The following is a 21,250-nucleotide window of genomic DNA, read 5'->3' on the forward strand; positions in this document are numbered from 1 at the left end:
AGATCTTTGCAGTTCCTTTAATAAATACAGTAATTCCTTTTATTAGGGTCCCACCCTCATAACCTAATCACCTCTTAATACCATCATGTTGGGAATTAGAATTTCAACATATAAATCTTGTAAGGACACAAATATTCATTTTCTGTTTTTCCATCTCCCACTCTAGCATGTTGGCTTTTCCATTTTAAAATTAATGCCTCTTGGTCATAAGATGGTTGCCTCACCTCTAACCATCACATTCATCACACAACCACATTAAAGGCAGGAAAAATAATGGGAAGGGGACATGAATGCTATCACCTTGTGTGTTTCCCTCTTTTTATCTGGAAAGAAAATATTTCTCGGAGTCTATCTCAGCAAACTTCCCTTTATTGTCTTGGCAAAACTGGCATGTCCACCCTTAAACCTGTCGTCTGCAAAGAGGCATGGTTTTCCCACCGTTTGCTTAGAACAGTTATGAGTCACCCCCTGGGGCTGGAAGAGAATCCACTCCCACTGGAAGAAAGGGATAGCCCTTTACTCCACCCTCAATTATACACAACTAGGGCTCTGTTAGCAGTGAAAAAAGAGGTGAAGGCTGTTACGTAGGCCACAAGTAGCATCTGCCATAAACACTGAACCTTCTCATTCACACAGTAAAACAAAACGCAGAAAACCTTTCATCAGACTTTCGTTGAAGAAATAGGCTAGCCCACATTTCAAAGTAACCATTCTTTTATCATGTATAATTTGGGAGATAAGAAAATCATAGAAATTTACAGCTGGAAGTGAATTTAAAAATTACCCAGCCTAATCCACGTAATTAACAAGGGAGGTGGTTTCCAGCAGGTTGTAATCTAGTCCCCGTCCCTTAGCTTTGTAATTAGGGAGCCAGTCCAGCCTGTTGACTTCCTCTTCAACACAGGGCCCCCTGCGTGTTTGCCCCTAGCATGCTTGAATCTAGGTAATAAAAAGCGGTGTTATAGTGGAAACTTCTCTTCATTTGCTGTGTTTCGTCTGATTTTTTGCTCCTGGATTAAGACTTTTTTATTTACTATTTCATGGCTTTCTATGATTTAGTCCTTACTAAATCCAAATTAAAATCTGTTGCATTTTACCTTGGCAACAAAGAAACAAAAACAAACTGAAGCAAAGGTATGAAACACTTTGGAACTTCCTTTTTCTTGTTACCTGTCCCACCGTGAAAACCTCTTCTTTTCTCATCTTTTTGCTTGAGATATTTCCCCAGTTTCAGATTCCTAATAGTTGATGCTTCCGTAATTTTATCTAACACAAAATTTCCAAAAATGTATTGGACCACAGGGTATTTTTTTAACTTTTTATTAAATTCAAACTTGCAGAAAGATTGCAAATGCAGCACAGGGAGTACCCATGTATTCTGCATCCACATCACCAAAATATTAACATTTTAACACCTTTGCAATGTGTATGTATGTATGTGTGTGTGTGTATATAAACTTTTCTGAGCCATTTGAGAGTAAGTTACAGACATGATTCCCCTTTACTCCAAAATACCCCAGTATGTATTTCCTAAAACAAGAACATTGTCTTCCATAAACACAAACAACAAAAAAATGATCAAAATCAGGAAAATAACAGAGGTACAATGTCATCTAATCTACAGATCTTTTTAAAATTTCATCAATTCCTCCATGAATGTTCTTCATAACAAAAGAAAAAGTTTTCTGCTCTGCATCACTGCAGAACCACATGTTGTGTTTGGTTGTCCTGTCTTTTTAATCTTCTTTTCTCCAAAGCAATTCCTTATGGCTTATATTTTCGAAGCACATAGATCCTTTGTTTTGTAGAATCTCTCAATATGCTTTGCTTATGTTACTCATGATTAGATTCAAGGTTTGCCTTAGTGCTTCAGGAAACAAATGATGTCAACTTTTTCCTTTACAGGTGATAATGTTCATCTTTATTTATATATATTTTTGTTTGTTTGTTTGTTTGTTTTGGCACACGGGCTTAGTTGCTCTGTGGCATGTGGGGTCTTCCTGGAGCAGGGATCAAACCTGTGTCCCCTGCATTGGCAGGCGGATTCTTAACCACTGCGCCACCTAGGAAGCCCAATGTTCATCTTTAATTAAGGAGGTGGCATGCCAGAATTCTCTACTCTAAAGTTACTTTTTTTTCTTTGTAATTAATAGATATCTTATGGGGAGATACTTTGAGACTATGTAAACATTCTGTTTCTCATCTACTACACCCACCACTTTTGCCTGAAGCATTTATTACGATAGTGGTTGTCAAACGATGCACTAACTCCGTTATTCCTAGTACGCTTATTAGTTGGCATTCCACTGTAGGAAACAGTTTTCCCTTCTCTCCCTTTATTTATTTATCTTATATTTATTTATTTACATCACTATGGATTCATGGATTTTTGTTTTTACAATTTATACTATCATTATTTGATACTCAAATTGTCGCAGGTTTTGCCAGTTGAAACCCTTTCAAGCTGGTTTCTATGTGCTTTCTGTATGTATCAATCATTCTTTAAGTATTTTACCTCCTAAGCCCCAGCTCTAAAATCGGCTGTTTTTCAAGGTTCCTTGTCCTTTTCAGTAAAGGACAGTATTTAGACCAATATCTGCTCACTGGATGTGTTAATTTTTACTTGGGTGTTATTGCTTATGGTATATTTTTAAAGTATAATATACCAATGGAAAACCAACTGGGGTTCTTAAAATAGGATACATGCTTGGATTAAAGTGCACAAGGAAAAATCCTTAATGAATTAATTGATGAAAGTAACGTTCAGAGTTTTATTCATACAAATTTCTATGGCATGACAATTAGAATTCCACAAATTCTGTAGAATCAAATCATGGGCTAGAGGATGGGAGGATCAAAGGATAAATGGATGGGTGGATGGACAGAAGGATAGATGATAGATATGTTTTACAGAATATAGTTTTGAAACTGTCAAGCACTAAACCAGTAAGATACTTTTCAGTTCTTCCCCTTTCCTTCATCAGCATGTGAGGATCAAACTCATAAAACTTTCTGTCCTAATATCCCTCATTGTTTTCTTCCCCAGTATTGGTTTAGAATTCATTGCTTCTTTTCACTACAAAAAAAAAAAAAATGAATAAGTAACATTGGTTTTAAAGCTTTAATGTTAAAATGCATCAGTGATTCAGATGGAAGATCTCTCTGCGTTTTGCATTATGATAAATGATCCATCAATGATTTCAAATATAGTGGGCTCTAAATTCTAAGATAGTAGAAATGCACCTGTATTTTAATTAGGTATTTATTGTTTAATGTCAGGAACAATAAAATTTTATGAACAGTTGAGATACTTGTATATGTGTCAGGAAAAAACCTTATATAAATGCCCTCTCTCTAGAAATAATTTTACAATAGTATCTTTTAGATCTAATTTTGGGGTTCTCAACATTACAGTTTTGTTTAAATCCTTTACCTTAGAGCTACTGAACTGTAGCTTTATAAGTGATTCCTTTATAATGCTTTATATTAAAACCTAAATTTCATAGCACTTGATGGCATGTTGACAGATGTAATTTAGCACGTGTTTCTCTCACAAACACCTTCCACACACATACACACACACACACCCCCCAACAAGAAAATGGCAGAAAAGTCTCAGCTTTCAGATGATTTATGATTTATTGCAATTACTGAAGAGTGTGGGTTACGGAATCTGCAAGAGATGGATTCTCATCCCAGCTCTACCCTTTACTGGCTGTATGACCTGAGGGTAAATTACTTAACTTCTCTAAACTTAAGCGTTCTTATCCAAATGGTAAAATGATTCAAATGGGCCAGCACCTAACTCTATCTCAAAATATTTCACCAAAATAGCACAACCACATGAGATAATGCACATAAAGGGTTGGTGCCAAACCTGGCTCATGGCAAATGTTCCAGAATCTCTATTATTAGTATTTACTAAGGATATTTCTCTAGAAATGGGGCTGGGATTAATGAAAATTCAGCTTAAAGGTGAGCAGGCTGATTTTTTTTCTTCCTCTTCAGGTGCTGTATATTTTCAGTTTTAGAACAAGATGGTGTTGGGATATTATTTCACTTTTGGATGCCTTGAGGACTTGTCAGAATTTTTTGCCTTAGTTCTCATCTGTCCTACCTATATTATTTGAGAACCTACTTTCCCCTATGGCTTTAAAACACACCTGGGTTTTGATGATTCTCACAAATAGCACTCCAACTCAGAAATATTTTTGGTTTCCTCTGCTGCCTTCCCATTGACTGCCCTCTTAGAACTTTGACTTTACTCTCTAGCACTTATCACAGTGTGCAATTATATACTGTATTTATATATAACCATTTGTCTAATAGCTGCTCCATAGTTACACTAGATACTGAGTTGCACGAGGGCGGGGACCAGATCTGTTTCAACCACTGAACATCCCGTGGAGTGCCTTAACCATCATAGTTGCCTTTTAGAACATTTCTGTCCTTGAAAATATTTTAAGGAGAAAATGCTTTAATGTTCCCACATGTACATTGCACTGGGCCTTTTTCTTCCTGGCAGTAACATTGAGAAAATATAACTTGAAGGATAAAGAAACAAATTAAGAGGTAATATTAATTACCTGGTTCCATCTATGTGACAGGTGGAATCTTCCAGATACTTTGTGGCAATTCTGCCATGTATGTTTATGTGTGGAGATCCCAATATAAAGAAATAACATTGTTTCTTGTGATATTGCAGTGTGATATTAGTGAATTATTTGTAACATGTTCTATCCTCAGTGCTTAGCTCGCGGTGGATTGTGTTCAGTAAATATTTGTTAAATGACTCAGTTTGCACATGAAGCTGAAAAACATTTTGGAGAAATGGCAAGGGCAGGCAAATACGTGTGTCTTCCTTTAGAATTAGTGCTTGGTATCCGGTAATTTTACTCTACCATGTTCTGTCTGTACACGTTATTCCCTAGGTTGTAGCAGTGATGGTCTTTACCGTCTGTAATAGCAGTGCAGTGCAAACTAGCTGCTTGCATGGTGGCATCCTTGCGCCAACAACATTTGTGTCATACTGTTATACATTGCAGACAGATGTCACCAGCTCAAAATTCTGGAGTAGGTATAGGATTGCTGGATGGTTTAAGTCTTATGAAAGTGAGTTTTGCCCAGCCACGGGTTGTCAATTGCCAGATTTTTGTGTCGTGAAAAGTAATTGATCCTTTAAAGTGCTATTCATTCAGTGAGTCAGTCGGTTGGTAGCTAATATTTATTCATGGAGTTCAGTGGCCAGACACAATGTTAGGGATAGATAAATACCAGTCATCAAATAGGCTGCCTTTAAGGAGCCTGCAGTCCAGTAAGAGTGATAGACATTGAGCAAATAGATTCCTAACTGTAATACTAATTGTACTGAGCTAATAAAAAGCACAAAAAGAATGTTATAAGAAATATTAACAGGAGGCACCTACTTTAAATTGGGTGGTTAGGAAAACCCTTTCTGAGGAGAAGCTATGTTAGTTGAGATCGGATGGACAGGAAAAAAAACATGTGGAAGGAGAGGAAGGTGTGTGTGGTTGGGGGTGGGGGGTGGAGGGAGAAGGAGAGGAAGAAAAGAAGAGCATTCCAATAAGGAGGTGCAACTGTAAAAGTATGTGTGAGCCTCAGCCGGGGGGAATATTGGCATGTCCAAAGAACTGACAAATAACCCTGTGGCTGAACACCAGTGTGCAGGAGGAAAAGTGGCTGGAGAAGAGTTGGACAGAGAGGCTGGAGTCAAGCTAGCAGGTCCCTGTAGGCAGTGGTAAGGATTTGGGATTATATTTTTTTTTCCTGAGTCAAATGAGAAGCCGTTAAAGGTTTCACTTAGGGTATCACATGATTCAAAGTACAGTCAATCCTCATTATTCACAGACTCTGTATTTGCAAATTCATTTACTTGCTAATAACATTTATTTGTACCGCAAAATCCATGTATAAGGAGCTTTCACGGTGAGTAGCAGGAACATGCAGAGTGGTGAAAAATTCAGCGCACCCTGCACACGGGTTCTCAGCTGAGGTCAAACAAGGTGACACTGACTTCTCATTGCAGCTCTCATACTGTAACAAGTGTTTTTTCCACAGTGTGTTTGGAACCACATTGAGTTCATTTTTGTGCTCTTTATTGGTGATTTTGCTGTTTAAAATGGCCCCTAAGCAAAGCGCTGAAGTGCTGTCTAGTGTTTCCAAGTGCAAAAAGGCTGTGATGTGCCTTATGGAGAAAATAAATGTGTTAGATAAGCTTCATTCAGTCATAAGTTATAGTGCTGTAGCCATGAGTTCAATATTTAGTGAACCAAAAGCACATATTAAACAAGGGGTCTTTAAACAGAAACACACATAAAACACGGTTAGGTATCCATCACTGACAAGTGTGCTGTGACCAGAGGCTTGTAGGAACCTCGCCTTGTGTGTCTTCTAGGAGCAGTTGTTCAGTATTTGTTAATTCGGTGGTTGCAGCACCTTTATAGACCTTAAATACTATGTATATCGTGAATCTACTATATCAGTTTAAAAGATTCTCTCTCTGCCGCATAGAGCGTGGAGAGTGGACAGGAGTGGAAGTAGGAAGCTCTGTAGAAGTATTTTAGTGGAAATGTGAGAGATCTAGCAGCCTTCACTGGGAATATGTAGGGTGTGGCTATGAGGAGACAAATTTGAGAGACTGGGATTGACTGGAGGTAAAGATCCAGGGTTAGGTTTCTTTGGGGCCCTTTCTGACCTTGTCAGTTTCTCTGCTGCAGACACTCTAGAGTACTTACGATTTTACCAGCCCATCCTCTCAAGGAAGTTCTCCATTACATGATAGCATCTGTTATGGTATCCCCTAAGGAGATTCATGCTTATAACTTAACTATTTAACTTGGTATTTAAATATGATTCTTTAAAAAAATCTTTCAAACAATGATACTGGTGTTGATCATATCATATAGGCCATGATTGATATTATTTTTTAATTAGTGCAGACTTAATTTACTCTTTTGACGTATATTTAACAGGCTTTCAAGGGCTATCAGCTCATTCTCTGTGAGCAAATGTCTTCTTCACCAGCTTGTAATACGGATACTAATCAGCCTATGAAAACGGATTTCTTGCATTATCATCTAGAGAGCCTCAAAAAGGTTTCCCATCCCCTCACCCTCAGGTCGAATGGAATTTTCTTTCCATAGTGGATGGATTGGCTTATTAAGCAAGATAGTTAATGCTAGCTGCAACTGTGACATTTATGACGTATCTTTTACATCTTTATAAAGTATCAATCAATTTACTTATCTCTTAAATTTAATTTACATGACCAAAGGAGTTTCTCAGAAGAGAGAAGTTATCGATGAGTCTTTCTGCTACAAATCATAAGACTTCTTTTCTGTAACTGAAGTACAGTTGACTTAAAATGTTGTTAGTTTCAGGTGTGCATAGTGATTCCGTTACTTTTTTCTGATTAAATTCCATTATAGGTTATTACAAGGTATTAAATATAATGTGCTGTGCTATACAGTAAATTCTTGTAGCTTATCTGTTTTATGTATAGTATTGTTGTTTGTGTCTGTTAATCCCGTACTCCTAATTTGTCCTTCCTCCCATGAGACTTCTCTTTTTATTTCAAATAAAATCCAAGAGCTGAGGAGAAGTGTGCTGGGATAACTTCCCTAGAAAGGTTAGCAGCTCAAGCATGAGGACAAAAGCTAAGGCCCTGGGGAAATATGTTAAAAACCTGGGTATGTGATGTCACGGCTGAGCCATTTAATTAACCAAACCTACAGAGGAAATTTTGTTATCTGTAGGTGTTTTTTGTTGGTTGATTTGTTTTGTTGTTGTTGTTGGCTGCATTGGGTCTTGGCTACTGCACACAAGCTTTCTCCAGTTGTGACGAGCAGAGGCTACTCTTCGTTGCAGTGCTCAGGCTTCTCATTGCGGTGGCTTTTCTTGTTGTGGAACACAGGCTCTAGGTGCGTGGGCTTCAGTGGTTGTGGCATGTTGGCTCAGTAGTTGTGGCTCATCTGCTCTAGAGCACAGGCTCAGTAATTGTGGTGCATGGGCTTGGTTGCACCACGGTATGTGGGATCTTTCTGGACCAGGAATCGAACCTGTGTCCCCTGCATTGGCAGGCAGATTCTTAACCACTGTGCCACCAGGGAAGTCCCTGTAGTTTATTATTATTAGTGTTTGAGGCATTATGATTTGAATCTTCTGTAACTTGCAACCAAAAGCATCCTAATATGGACCACCATTAAAGAGTTTATTTTTTCATACTTCATAGAATGCAAGATGCACATATTTGTATACTTTAATATCTATGAAAAGAGATGTATCTTACAATTGACAGTATCTTAAATTCAGTGAAATAAAGGAATTTTTTTGCTAAATTTAATATAGAACATTAAAATATACAAAAGTACTGTGTTAAAGAAAAGTGTCCTGGTGACATTTTAAGGTATCTAGCCATTGATAGAACCTAGGGCAGTCAATATTAACTTGATCCAAAATGAAATAATCCATCACCCATTATATTAGTTACAAAATATGACTGTAGAGCATAAACTATAATAATGGACTCAAGATAAATCAAGACTATACTATCTTTTGATTCTTTCCAAATATTGTTTTATATTTAAGTAGCATTACTTTTACTGAAAAAATATATAGCTTTTTGCTTTGAAAATACAAAGTCATTTCTGATTAATTGATGATAAATTAATATGTGCCAACTGTGACTGAGTAACAGGAAGTTTTCACTGGGCGTAGGAGATGAAATCTACTAACTCACAACATTTTAGGGACGGTAAGACATGCACACAAGTACCTCTAACACACAGCAGAGTTTCAGTGCTGATCCAAACTGCTGCCAGAAACACCAGGAATGTGAAAATGGACACCCTACAAGGGTGCCGGGAAGTGTTCATGCAGAAGCATTGTTTGAACTTGACTCTGAAGTGTGAGTGTAATTTAGACATGTCAAGATGTAGTCCAGAGACACCTGTCCAAACAAAATCATGAAACCTATCATTGCTAGAGTGTTTTCTGGGAAAAGTGAGGCCTAACACTGAAATGTTAAACTGGACAGAATAACAGGTCACAGGGTTGACGGGTAAGCCGAGGGTAATTGTATGCTCGGCACCACGTTCTTTCTCCTTGGTCTGCTAAAAAGATGTAGTCATGAAATTCTAATCTTTGACCCTGGACCATTGCTACCTTCCCAAAGGCAAAAACTGGACCTTCAACTTTCTTTAATATGCTTCCTTACAGTTTTCTCAAGAAATAGAACAGGACAGTGCAGAACTAAAACGGAAACTGGAACTAAACCCTCATACTAATTATAAGTAAAATGAAAATCAAAGCAACAGTTCTTTTATGTTCTGTGCCAGCACCATGCTAAGCATATAATTTTATTTAACATCCAAAACAAGCTTATGACTTAGACATGATCTTCATTTTATTTGTGAGAAAATTGAGTTTCAGTACCTTGCCAAGGTCAAACAATTATTAAACAAGAGCTGGAATTTGACTCCAGGTCAGTCTAACCCTAAAATTTAAATTTACATTTACTGGGGAGAGGGATAAATTGGGAGAGTGGGATTGACATATACACGCTACTGTTGATATATATAAAGCAGGGAACTCTACTCAATACTCTGTAATGGCCTATGTGGGAAAAGAATTAAAAAAAAGAGTGGATATATGTGTATGCATAACTGATTCACTTTGCTGTACACCTGAAACTAACACAACATTGTAAATCAACTCTACTCCAATGAAACTTGAAAAAAAATAAAAATAAATTTACATTTACTATTTCCATATATTATACTATCTTCCCATCTCTTTTTCAAGCATGGCTTTAAGTAGATGGCTTTGCTCTTTGTTTTGCCGTGTTGAAAAAGGCATTTGGAAGAATTTTTCTCTTTTAGTTAGGTGTTTGAGGTATTCTTCTATTTCTTTTAGTTTATATGTTCTTCTTACCGAGTCTATTTGCTTTCATTTGCTATTTGCTTTAAACCATATGAAGAATGTTCATGAAGAACATCTAGTATTTATTACTAAGAAATAACCTATAATTACCTATTTCATTAAAAAATTACTGAATAGCTGTCTAAAGATTGGTCAATCCCAACTGATCAACTTGCTAGTGATTTTCTATCAGCATAAAGTATTTACCGTTCTCTTGGGCCAAATCTCATTCTATAAGGAGCAGAGGGCCAAGCCTAATTGGAGAATAAATCTCAGACATACATCGTGAGGAATATGGATTTTATTTTCTTTCCTACAAATAACTTGTCGTGGAGGTGCTTTGAACGTCAGAAAAACTTTGGAGTCCTGCGGACTAAAGTACAAATAAAGTGGAAAACTATGAGCCCTTCCATCTTTTTGTTTTAAACGGTTTAAAATCCAAGTCATGTAGTTTTTATTTTTTTAAGTATAGACCAGTCTGGAACTCCAAAGGCCACAAGATGCCAGAGAAATAAAAATGGGTGGCTAGCCTTTGAGACAATGCCAGCCTGGCCACAATCATTCTGACTTTCACCCGTTTAATCCTTTTATAACAGCTCTGTAGCTCCTTTGTTGGAAGTGTTTTTAAATCTTACATAACAGGCGAAAACAGTTGTTTTAACGAAACATCAGAATTTACCAGGACAGTACAAAGCAGATATCTGTGCTTATATAACATGATTATTAAATCAGTAAAATAAAAATATAAAAAGGCTAAATCTCAGAGAAAGAAATTGAATATTAAACATTAAACCAAATCAACCCACACACTGATTTATATTTTCACATTCAGAAGGAAAAATCCACGAACACCCATCTATTTTCCATGTCAAAGGAGAGCTTTAGGTTTGTGTTATAATTAACTGTATGGCATGATTCATTCCAAACTATAGTTTCTCTGTACTTTGCTTGAAATTAGTTTTCTTCTTTTCAATCCTTGGAAAGTGGCTTTGTTTCCTTCCCCCATTTAATTTCTCCGTCTTACGTAAAGGCTGCCTGTTGACTTCAAAATTATCTCTGGGTGTGACAAATTAAGGTGAGACTGTAGAAATCAATGAGTATATAGAGATATTTGTAATGTTTGCTTTCTGCTTGAAGCCAGGTCGTATAAATTAGAAGCAACCTGGATGACAGAAAAGTCAACTTCTAGGCTCCTTTATACTTTTTTTTTTAACATCAGGAATTTCAAAATCTAAGCCACAGCAATGGTTGCTGAAAACTCCAAACAATTTCCCTTTGAAGGGAACAATTTTCGGCTCAACTGAAACTACAGCAGTGGGGTTAGGAAGAAGACCAAGAAAAGAAACATAAAGTCGATCATGAGTAGAATAAAAAATGTTTTAGTAAATACCATATTTTTTTCTCATTTTTTAAAGTGACAGTGAGTGGCCTATAGCCATATCAAGAATTTGTTTAAATTATAAATTCAGAATGACATGTACACACTGCTATGTTTAAAATAGATAACCAACAAGAACCTACTGTATAGCACAGGGAACTCTGCTCAATATTCTGAAAAAGAGTTCGAAAAAGATTAGATACGTGTGTGCGCACACATGTGGATAACATATAACTGAATCACTTTGCTGTACACCTGAAACTAACACAACATTGATAATCAACTCTACTCCAGTATAAAAAAAATCATAATGATAGCTCTAACTTGAATCCAACCCCCTGCATGGATCTTCTCTGCCTTCCTCTATTAAGTATTTGTATCTTCTTTAATCCCACAGTAAGAAACTTTGCATTCAACAGTATCAATATGTGAACTCATCTTTTTCCATCCTGCAATATATACCATAACAACAACCCTATTACATACAAGTCAAGATTTTTTTATGATTCTGTGTCAAGAAGTTTGGTATCTGAATATTATATTTTGAAGTTGAAAATGCTGGCAAACGTTTGGGAGATTTCATCAAACATAAATCTGGAGAAAACACACAGTTCTTTTAAGTTCCTGATGCATTCTCTTATTCAAAGACCAAAAAGCAGAAATATTGAACAAAACTGTATTTTTTTCCTTGCTAGCAGTTTTGGCTTACCTGTTATCTTTCTGTTAATATTAATTTAGTAAAGAAAATTGGGATAATTGGAAAAAATATGTGCATTTCCTTACGTGTAGTACTCTGTGAGATGCTAACAGACAAATTATTCCACAGCCAAATACATTGGGTAAATATTCAAGTAAATGTATTTATAGTCACTGTACAGATTCCTGGGGTTCTTAACGTGTTGATGTATTAATAAAGGAGCACAGAAAGGTGGGCATATAGTGTACAAGTTCCCCCATACTAATCTGATCATAGGGCCCTTTCCTTATGCCACTTTCTTTAAAACACAAAGCAGTTATTACAGTTTGTGGTTTCACATTTATACAGCTATTTAGTATCTCCCCTTCCCTGGGCAAATGATCCAGGAGGGCAAGAACCAAGTCTATTGTTCCTTGTCAATTTTTCTCTAGTTCCTTGTCATTTTCTTTCACGTGTACTTTTGATGGCTTAATGATAGAGCCTTAACGATTTCCACCCACCTCCACACTGCTAGCTCTCCTTACTCCCCTTCTCTGCTTTTTCGATTTCCTCCATTGCGCTTAAGACCATCTGACATAAGATACATCTTATCTAGGTCATTATTTATTTTCATCTTCTCTAACTAAAATCTGTGCCCATGAGAGCAGAGAGTTTTGTTAGCTGTGTTCATTCTGCCAACTAGCATTAAATCAGAGCCTGGCACTTAGTAGGTCCTCAATAAATATTCGTTTAACTAATAGTACATCTTCAGCTTTCATCCATTTGGCCAGGAAAAGAACCTTAAAAGTTAATAATTTTATCTCAGTTCCTTTCCTAACATTAAACAATAGCTCTTCCATCGATCAAAAAACTTTCCAATCTCAGGCAAAAAAATGATGTAGATGCTGTTGGTCTAGTTTGGGGTCAGTAAGTCTCAGACCTCAATAATGCAAGGATATCCATCTGTAATGTGTGTATTTGTGTGTGTTTGTCAGGGGTTTTAGGTATAACTTACCTGTGATGCTACAGTTGACCCTTGAACAACATGGATTTGAAATTCATGGGTCCACTGATACACAGATTTTTTTTTTTTACTAAATACATCGAATACTACTACATAATCCAAAATGGGTTGAATCCCTGGATATGGAGGAACTGCAGATGTAGAGGGCTGCCTGTAAAGTTAAACATGGATTTTCGACAGCGTGGAGGTTCAGAACCCCAGTCCCTTCCTTGTTCAAGGGTCAACTGCAGTTGCCTTTTTTTGGTATGTGTGCTCTGAGTTTTGACAGACCTATACAGCTGTGTAGTTATCACTGCAATCAAGCGATGGGCTATTGCCTGCACCCGCAGAAGTTCGTTTATGCTCCTTTATTATCAGCCTCTTCCCCCTTTCTCCACTGTCTCCTCAGACAGACAGCCACTAATTAATTTCTGCCCCTATGGTGTTGCCTTTTCCAGAACGACCAGATGAATGGAACCATGCAGTATGTAGCCTTTTGAGTGTAGCTCCTTTCTTCTAGCATGATGCTCTTGAGATAGATTCATGTGTGTATCAGCATTTTATACTTTTTGTTGCTGAATATATGAATATACCACAATTTGTTTATCCCTTCACCAGTTGATGGCATTTGAATTGTTTCCAGTTTGAGGCAATTATGAATAAAGTTACTATAAACATTTGTGTACAGGTTTTTGAGGATATATCTCTTGGTTTCTCTTGCATAAATACCTGGGAGGGAATGGCTGGGTTTTCAGGTAAATGTGTGCTTAACTTTTCAAATAAACTACCAAACCATTTTCCAGTGTGACTATACCACTGTGTATTCCCACCACTAGAAATGCAAAGTTCTCGTTGCTCTGCGTCCTTCTCAACATTTGGTATTGCCAGGATTTCTAACTTGAGACTTTCTGATAGGCGTGTGGTGGTACTTTGTGATTTGAATTTGTATTCCTCTATTATCTGACTGATAATTTTGAGTAACTTTTAATGTGCTTATTTTCCTTCTGCTTCTATTCTTTGGGGAAGTTTCTTTTTACCTTTTTTGCCCATTTTTTTTAAATTGGGATGGTAGTTTTCTTATTGAGATTTGGGAGTCCTTTACATATTCTAGCGAGCAGTCCTTTATCATATATGCAATTTGCAAATATCGTCTCCCAGTCTGTGGGTTGTTTTTTCATTCTCTTAACAGTGTGCATTGTGTTTGACCCCAAATGATTTTTTTTAACGTGAATCCTGTTGTGAATTGGAGATGATAAACAAAAACTCTTTTGGTGGAAGTGGCCCTTTGTACGTCAATACACATATTGATTCCACTTTAACTCCATTTAAGTCTGCGAGAGCAAACTTTTGGGGGACAGAGTTGAAACAGTTGCTTTTACAATCATTCCCCTTATCTGGAAATTTGGCTGGCTATACCATTCAGTCAAATCTCAGATTTTATCTGTAAGCCATACCCTAAACATAGGTGGATATGTGGCCAACCTTTGAAGATGCAAACTTTGAAGAAGGATATACCTGGCCTCCAGGTTTCATCTGGACCCACAGCTACCAGCAGGATATATCTAGAATGGTACAAATGAAAGACAAACTAGCTAGTGGATTTAACAGTCCTCACTTTAGATCCATTGAATGAGTATAAATAGTTGTAGGAATTCACAAAATCTTCTTGTATCTCTAATATCACTGAACCACGTAAATGCAACAAAAAAAGTGGAGGAAGGAAAGATTACTGGAGAAGAGTTATTTATACTTTGTGGGACTTTGGTAGCAGATTGCCATGTTTTCATTTCATTGTATTAACTATAAGCATTAAGGGCTTATATTTTACTTACTATATATTTTTCTTATTATAAACATGTGCAAAGGCGTGAGGTGGTAATCTATCATATCAGGGATTTTATAGGTTTCAGATCCCTTAGTGTGGGAAATTTTATTTATTCTGAGAAAATCACTTGGATGGTGCTAAGTGATACAGAAGAAAATGCACAGGGTAAGGAGACAAGAAGCCAACAATTGAAGCCAAGATCAGTAGTAATGATCACTAGTGTTTGGAGACTACCATGAATTGACATAAAAGAAGTAAAAATAACCTCTCTGTTACATCGCGTATACAACAGATGGTGGATTGGAGCAGAGATGTGTAATGATTCCTTAAAAAGGCAAACTGTCTTCCCAGGCACAACTTTCCAGTAACCATATTGGATGTGAGCATCTTGTAATGTCTAAGCGATAGGAAATTTTGGACAGTGAAGCTTTGATGTAAAGGTCCCATTGGCAAGGCCAGCAGTGTTCTGAAGACAGATGAGCTGGGCATACTTGACCTAAAGTTATTAAACCTAAGAATCATTTAAACAGCTTTCCTTGTTTTTATTTTGAAGTCTGCCTAGAGGCAGATAATTTGCATGTCACATAGATGAGAGTTACAGTGCACACAACTGTTTTATTTCTTGTCATGAATTAATAATTATACACTACGGTTTCATACATGAATTAGGTTAATATACCCTTACCCTAGAAGACAGAGCTCCTCTATAGAGTCATTTCCCTCCATCATCACGATTTTTTTTTTTTGCTCTAACTATATGCCCTCTGGCCCATTATTTTCTTAACATTTTTCTTTAAATCGACTTTCAAGTAACTCATCTTTGTTTTTAACTGAGCCTCAGGCTAAAGAAAAGTATCTGGGGTTAGTTATATTATTTCTCTAAGATGAATTAAGATAAGTAAATACAAAAAATAAAAATTGTACATGGACCTGAAATTACCTTGCACATCACACTTTGTGAACACTGCTCTGTACCTTGGCAGATTTACAAATGTGAATGCCACCCTGTGAGAAGCCAGCTGACCTTCCCCAATGACACCAGCTCATTAAGTGCTTTTTACACTTGAAAATCATGTACTAAATAATTACGTGACTAGGCATATCATGCAACTGGTCTCTCTAGGCCTCTTTTTCTTCTAGAAGACTTTTCCAACCCTAAATGTTACAGTTTTCGATGAAATTATGTGAGACATATACATGAGACACATATAAAGAACAGAGAAGAAAACACAGACAACATGTGACTGTAGAGAATTGACTTTACTTCTCTACCCTCCATTTTCTTATCAGTGAAATAGATGTACTAGAATTATTGTCTTAGGGTTGTTGTAAGTATCAAATAAGATTAAATGCATGAAATGCACTTGCAGCATTTCATGGAATGCAGGCACCTTGTTTAGTCATGAAGAAGATGAGTGAGTAGAGAAACAAGTTAAATATCACCCTGAGGAAACAGCCAATTTGATCTCTTCATGAAGTCAGTGTAACTTCTTTTCTTTAAAAAAAGGGTAGAAGGGAGCGTTGTTCTAGATTATAAGCAATTTAAAACACTTTACATCCAAATTCAAGGTGTGATTCTTTTTTATTTTTTTAATTTTTTTAACCTTTTATTTTATATTGGAGTACAGTCAATTAACAAATTCAAGGTGTGATTCTTAATTTAATGCAGTCCCCCCACCAAAAAATCTATTAATGATATTTGGGAAATAATTGGAGACATTTTAGTAGCTGTGGATATTAGAATATATTTGAGAATTATTATTGAATTTGTTTAAAACAAAATGTCTGTACCAGATAATGTTCTTAACCTGTAAGCATTCAGGAATGAAGTGTCATGATATCTGCAGTTTACTTTGAACTGATTTAGTAAAAAAAAAAATACATATATGAGATAGATAATTGAAAGGTACAATAAGTGAATAAGGCAAAATATTAGCAATCTTAATCAAGATGGAGATATATGGGTGTTTATTATACCAAACTTTATACTTTTCTGCATATTTGAGAATTCTAATACTAAAAATCTTTTTTTTTCCTTTTTATTTATTTATTTTTTTTGAGGTACACCAAGTTCAATCATCTGTATTTATACACACATCCCATATTCCCTCCCTCCCTCGACTCCCCCCCACCCTCCCCGTCCCAGTCCTCTAAGGCATCATCCATCCTCGAGTTGAACTCCCTTTGTTATACAGAAACTTCCCACTGGCTATCTATTTTACAGTTGGTAGTATATATATGTCTATGCTACTCTCTCACTTCATCTCAGCTTCCCCTTCACCCCCCGTCCCCCCAAACCTCGAGTTCTCCAGTCCATTCTCTGCATCTGCATCCTTGTTCTTGTCTTGTCACTGAGTTCATCCATACCATTTTTAAATTCCGTATGAGTTAGCATACAATATTTGTCTTTCTCTTTCTGACTTACTTCACTCTGTATGACAGACTCTAGGTCTATCCACCTCATTACATATAGCTCCATCTCATTCCTTTTTATAGCTGAGTAATATTCCATTGTATATATATGCCACATCTTCTTTATCCATTCATTTGTTGATGGGCATTTCGGTTGCTTCCATGTCCTGGCTATTGTAAATAGTGCTGCAATAAACATTATGGTACATGTTTCTTTTGGGATTATGGTTTTCTCAGGGTATATGCCCAGTAGTGGGATTACTGGATCATATGGTAGTTCTAATACTAAAAATCTTAAAAAAATTATCTAAACAGAGAAAGGGTTTCAAGATATATTATAGAGTAAATAAAGCCAGATGCTAAGGATTGTACAGAATAATTCAAATCTATACATATTTCTTCTTCCTTGTTTCCTTCCTTCCTTCTTTCTTTCCATTTTTTCTTCCTTATGCTGGAAGAATAAACAAGAAACTTTAAATCATGATATATTTTTTCAGAGGAGAACTGGAATTAGGGAAAGGAGATTTTACTTTTTATTTCTTTCAATATTGTTTGAATTTTTATTGTATTCATATATTAACTTTTAAAAATAATAACGTGATAGCCAAAAGTTTATGTTAATTATCATTCACTATTTAACCAAAATTATTAGTGTTTCTCTGAACTAGACTCTTCTCTAGAGTATATCAGGGCACCATATTATGAAACCAGTGCTTTTGTGCAAAATACTATCTGAGGTACTGATTAGACCATAAAGAAAATGGAGGTTTAATCAAGACACAGATACCCAAAGAAGAGGAACTGTTGGCGTCATAATACTTGTCATTTATGTAAACAGGAGAAATATCCAGATACTTGCTCTTTATTTTCTATAGTTTGCCTTAAAAAATACAGATTGTTGGAATTATTATTTTCACTGTTGATATGTAATTTTTAAAATTTCCCTTGGTATATCGTTTCTTGATTTCCTGGCCTAATAATTGCTCTAACATTCTATGGTAATATTTTTTAATTCCATCATCCTGCTTGTGGTGAGAGCAAGGAGCTATGCTTAGTTAATATTCTCACAAGTCTAAACTTCTGAACAAGTCATGCTTTACATGCGCTTAAAAATGATTTCAGGTAAGAAGTATCCACAGGAACCCAAATAAGAAATCTGCATATATTATCTCCTTCTAGGACATATATTATCTCCTTCCAGGACATATATTATCCATGGGAGAGATAAGAGAGTTACACGTTGTAAACCTTAGTGGGTCACTGTATTTATATAATGGCCCAAGAAATGTCATGTTGCAAATTTATTTTCACAGTGCTATACTAGATGTCTAATACTTGGTTTAGTTGTGATTTGAGAATTAACCTGCATTTTAGTAGTCAGTTTGCATTCTTAATTTGAACTTTGAGTCTTATTGAAATTATTTTTGAATATCAAGTAACAAATCTATAAACAATATTCACTCAAACAGAAACACATTACAGAAAGAAAGCCTGTTCTTTGGGGAACTTCTTCACATTCCTTGTTCATAATAAAGTTGTAAGCAAGTTGAAATTCTGTTTCTTTGTTCATGTACTGTTATTGGCTCAATTTAATCCAAGAACTATATATATTAAAAGTTACTGTAGACTCAGATAGATGGACAGAGGGATAAATGGACAATAGTATGGTTAATCAGTTTCTTACTAGCTTACTCTCATGCAAATGAAGTCACCTTGCAGCACCAATACACTTAAATTCAATACTGCTATTTTTTTTTAGGATATATAATCTTTCTTTGGTGTGTGTATAAGTGATATATAATTCTATGGATCCAGATAACAAAGCACTCTACTACCTTATTGATCAAAAGAAATAATTTAGCTGACATCCGAATCGTTGAAGAATTAGCTGGTCCCTGGATATAACACTTCAGTTTCACACTTCCTTGATGTCAGACGCCAAAGACCCCACCAAAAAAATGGTGTGACATGTGAAAGTGGATGGAAGAAAACTTTCTTTTGAGGTTACCTGGGAGACATTGTAATTTCCGATGCTAAAAAAAAATCATTTAAGACTATATGATAGATTTCAGTATTATTTGCCAGCATTGCAACAGACAGTAGTTTTCTGTAATATCCAAATGAATCTCTGTAGATATATTCTTTTGATCTAGGCAGCATGCTATGAGATGTGCCAAGCAGTTATAAAATATTTACCTGACTGTAGAAGATATTTTTCCCTATAAAAAGTTGACCTCACACCCTCCACTTCTGTGAATGCTGCCTTAGGCTGTCACCTCCGCTGGGAAGAGGTGTAATTGCACACCACACAGTGCTTCTCAGAGCCACGCCCATGCACTGGGTTTTCCTTGGATTGCACAACTTTTCAGGCAGGTCTGTTTTAGATAGTAATTATGACCTATACTTTTGTTTTTTATTCTCATGGAAGGCCTTGAAATATTTTCTCCTCTGGCTTTTATTTTTAAACATTCAGCTGTCCTGCTATCTAAATTTATGGTAAATGTCAAAAAGTTCTTCAGTTTGCTTTACTATAAGTTTGACTGATTTTCTGCTAGAATCAACTCTCTTCCTTAGCTGGTTGACATTGTACAGATCAGAAGCCATAAATTAGTGTCCCCTGGGCCAGTAAATGCCACAGGTGTGTTCTGTTTACACTGACCAGTGTTATCAAAAAATTGAATTAGATGCTAGCATTTAAAACTAGGGGAGATTTCATTAAGAAATTCCCGACTTCTGGCTTCTCTCCAGTATGCCCCCATCGTCTTATATCAAAACTTTCAACTTCCTACTGGCTCATTTCACTCATTTCCATCGCACCCTGATATCTGTAAGCCTTTGAGCTTCGGACCTCTGATCTACTCAGACAGACCTATCATCCCATACAAGAACATTTTAGACAAATTATTGACTTAACGTTTCATAAAATTTTACGTATTGAGCTCAGCAGTGGTCTGAGCATCTCTGATGATATTATACTCGACCTTTCTATCTATTCAAACTTTACCTATCTGTAAAGCCATCACAAAATGAATTTCTTCTATTACCCTCTTCCTTATCCTAACCCTGACCACCATTAATTGAACACTGAAAGAATAAAAGAAATTGCGGTAAATGCTGAAATAACAGAAATAAAAAATATAAAGTGTGCCCTCAGAGTGCTTAGTTCAGCAGGAAAGACGGTTCTCTGAAACAATAATTGCAATAAAATATTATCAGCACAGTTTTAATAATAGCCATCAATTATTGAATATTCTAGGTGCCAGGCGTAGTGTCTGTGTGCCTGTCTATACCCATGGTCTCTACTTTCTCATTTCCCATTCATTCTGCAAACCACTCGAGGTTCTGTGCTTCTTTACGGAAACAGCCCTGCTTAAGGTCATCAACTGTCTCCATCTTCCTGAATCCATTAGTGAGTGCATGACCAGGGCCAAGCTATTAATAATCTAACCCACAGTCTCCTTATCTGTAAAATTATGACAATAGCAGTACCTACTACACACGAGTATTGTGAGGATTATAAGGGTAACCCATGTAAGCCCTCAAACAATGTTTGGCAGACAATAAGGGTATCATGTGTGTTAACTATTATTATGTTACCATCATTAGTACACTGCTACTATGACTACTCATTTTTACAGCAGTACTTGACATAAACGGGCATTCCTTTCTTCCTGTAACATTTGCTTCCCTTGGTCTGCCTTTCCTGGTGTCATACTCTCCTGGTTTCCCTGTAATGTGACTGGCCTTGGTTTTCTTTGCCAACTCCTCCTCCTTGTCAAACCTGCAAATATTGGAGTACTCCAGAGAGTGGTAGTGGGCCTCCTTCTATTTTCTATCTCGTCTCTGCCCACAGTAATCATATCTAAGCTGTGGTTTTAGATGCCATTTATCCTCTCATGATGATAATATTTGTATCTCCGATCTGACATTTTCCATAAGCTTTAGTATTGCATATCCAAGTGCCTACTCAGCATATTTATCCAGCATGTGCAACTTGAACTCCTGACTGCCTTCTCA

This window comes from Hippopotamus amphibius, chromosome 8 (genome assembly GCF_030028045.1).
Source record: "Hippopotamus amphibius kiboko isolate mHipAmp2 chromosome 8, mHipAmp2.hap2, whole genome shotgun sequence".
Taxonomy (NCBI): Eukaryota; Metazoa; Chordata; class Mammalia; order Artiodactyla; family Hippopotamidae; genus Hippopotamus; species Hippopotamus amphibius.